The 2,879-nt window shown below is 39.0% G+C and overlaps 1 long non-coding RNA gene across 1 annotated transcript; it reads right to left on the bottom strand.

Moving 5' to 3' along the window:
* Nucleotides 1-214: 214 nt before the first annotated feature.
* Nucleotides 215-2,659, bottom strand: LOC133014219 (uncharacterized). Its single transcript, XR_009681442.1, has 4 exons — nt 2,434-2,659; nt 1,830-2,012; nt 611-769; nt 215-421 (listed from the first exon to the last, which is right to left on the bottom strand). It is a non-coding gene; the product is annotated as an uncharacterized LOC133014219 (long non-coding RNA).
* Between the last annotated feature and the right edge of the window lie 220 nt (nt 2,660-2,879).

Raw genomic sequence — 2,879 nt, 5'->3', positions numbered from 1 at the left:
ACTATAACTCACTGAACCTCAGATAAAGAAAAATAAATTTTCTGACTTCCGTTACTGAGGTACTCTCTACAGAATGTAACGTGCCCATTCTACTTCAAATCCATTGGATCATTGTGTGTTTATGTTGCTTAAAGCAGAGCATTCACTGCTTTAATGTAATCAACATCTTATCTGCCAATATCATGGTGTAAAAGTGCAAGGAAATACCAATATGTTATGATCAATGTCATTTATTGTGCACAAACATTACATTAAGGCATCTGCTGGAAATTATATGATCAACAATTCTCAGACGGCAGCTCTGGACAAAGTTCTGTGACTCCAGGTCTGCCCGGATGGTGTGATGTAAACAGGGGGTTAGCATCAGGAGTGGAAGCTGCAGGAGGGACCGTGGAGCTGAGGCAGCTTCTCTTGAGAATAACTGAAGAACACAAACAAAACATAGTGTTAAATTATGAAGATGGTTCCCTCTGATTTTTTTTTAAAAACATAAACGTCAGACAGGTCCCTAAAAAATAAATATGCTAAAGCTAACAGCTACCAAACACCAAGCTAATAGCAGGGCCCACCAGTAGCATGGCAGCAGATTTTATTTAATCACAGCGCTCACATTTCTTCATCAGTGGAGAAGTACTTCGCCATGTTTCCTCTTCAGAGGAGGATTCCTCCAAACCTGCTGCAGCCTGCTCAGCTTGAACTCTGTGGAATCTTCTCTTGAGCACGCAGACAAGGCCCTCATGTCCCATCTCCATAAATGCGTCAGTACTACCTGAGAATATATGATAAAAAACAAAACGTTTTAAAAGTGCGTTTGTATGTATATATACACACATACAAGGCTTTCTTTTCTGCAGAAATCCATTTCCTGAGTTGATGTCTCTGCTTATGCCATCTAAAATGTGAAACCAAATATATTTTTTGTATACCAATACAAGATGTCCAATGTAACACCAATAAAATCCAGTCTACTACACTAACATTTTAATGCCTCTGCAATAGCGAGTCGCCGGAGGCATTACTGCATGTTTTCGGGTTGTCTAACTGTGTATTTGTCTTAAAGTCAAAAGGTCAAGGCCACACTGACCTCATGTTATGGTTTCAGTTGTCAAGAGGTTACAGTGACATTTATATGAGAGAAAATATGTAGAAATATGTAGACGGACACTGCACTGGTTAGTGATGTTCTCAACATTCTTTGCACAGTCTGTCAAAACAAAAATAGAGTTACAAATGTTAATGCACAACAACCCATTGCAGATATACGGTTAGTATTTGCACACCACATCGGATCAAAACAAAACTGCAGTCTGTGAAACAAGCAGTTTTGGTAGATATAAGGGAAATGCTAATATTTCTGCATGAAACGTATTCAGTCCCTTAAGCAAAATAAAAATGATGGCAGGCCGCAACCTCAATGCCTTCGTCTACTTTGCTTAGAGACTAGTTTGCGGAGTCTCGTGCTGCCGCCCACTGACCGATACATCATCGCTCTTTTCTGAAACTAATGAAGGCAAATTCAAACATGTAGACAGAAATAAACAGTATAAATGAAAAGGTGTAAATATTATTAATAACATAATGTTTGATGGGGGTCATCATTATACATAACAGAGGAAAACTTTGCAGATGCATTCCTTAAATTTACTTGCCTTCCTGTGGAAAAAGTTGTTTTCCCAGTTGAACAATCACAGCAGGGAAGCATGATTGATCAAAACTCTTTCAGTGTGATATTAACTTGTATTTCAGCCAGCGTACTTTGGGGATTTAATACAAATTTATATTTGGCACATTATATAAAATGGTGTTTCTGGTATGTAACTTAAAAGTACCTCTTTAATGGTAGGATAATTTCTCCCCCTCATCTTCCTTGTGGTACGTGGATGATGGAAGTGGGCTCAACCCGGCTTCTCTTTCTCTCCAGGCTGCCCTTCCTCCTCTTCATCAAGCAAAACAAACTGTTCGATCCAAGTTATTGACGTTAATGAAACTCCTGTAGCTTCACTTGGATCCTCCTTGATTAAAAAACAGAACATAGCAATTGTTTTATAAAATGAATCGCAACTCCATAACATGAAAACATTATTGTCATATTGCATACTATACATTAAACCAAATTGATCTGTTATTGAGGAGTAATGGTCGAGAAATACCCTCCTTATTAATCTAAAGCATTCATAAATCAAATTCATGTTTATATTTATATTGTAGCGTCCCTTAATGATGAGCTAAGCGTCTTGAACTGGTTTCAAAAACCATGTTTTCACCTCCCAGGTAATCACATGCTACCGTGGGCTGAAGCATGTGGCTAACAATGGCATATTAGCTGAAGAAATGCATCCATTGTGTTTATCGACGGACTCCGCATCCGCTGTCTCAGCACTCGGACTGTGAACCTAGATCGTAATAGATCTTTAAAAACAATAAACTACTTACCTGACAGAAGGAAGATGACATCGTTGTCTTCCAAATGGTCCGTGTTTATGACAGCGCTAAGTTAAATGGACAGAATGTTTACAAAACCTTTTTTTACGCCAGCCACACGTCAGTTCCGGTCCGTTCGCGATCTCGGTCCGGTGTCACACTCATGTCCGCCTCTGAACAGACTCGCAAGATCCTTCGCATTAGAGGTGTAATCTAGCCTCAAATATTAATATTATTTAACATGAATAACATACACAATCACTAAACGACACCACGCAGGGACGGTGATTTAAACAGCACGCTACGACGTTGTGTGCATGGCAGCGTCATAGCAACCACCATAGCAACGATAAAAACATTCGTGATAACTATTAAAATATATATCATAAGCACAAACTGGCTGAAGACTGTGGAAGCAAAGACCACATTTCTCGCTAGAAATGGTGTCAGAATGTATT

The sequence above is a fragment of the Limanda limanda genome, chromosome 1 (genome assembly GCF_963576545.1).
Source record: "Limanda limanda chromosome 1, fLimLim1.1, whole genome shotgun sequence".
Taxonomy (NCBI): Eukaryota; Metazoa; Chordata; class Actinopteri; order Pleuronectiformes; family Pleuronectidae; genus Limanda; species Limanda limanda.
This window is presented reverse-complemented; position numbering and strand designations above follow the sequence as displayed.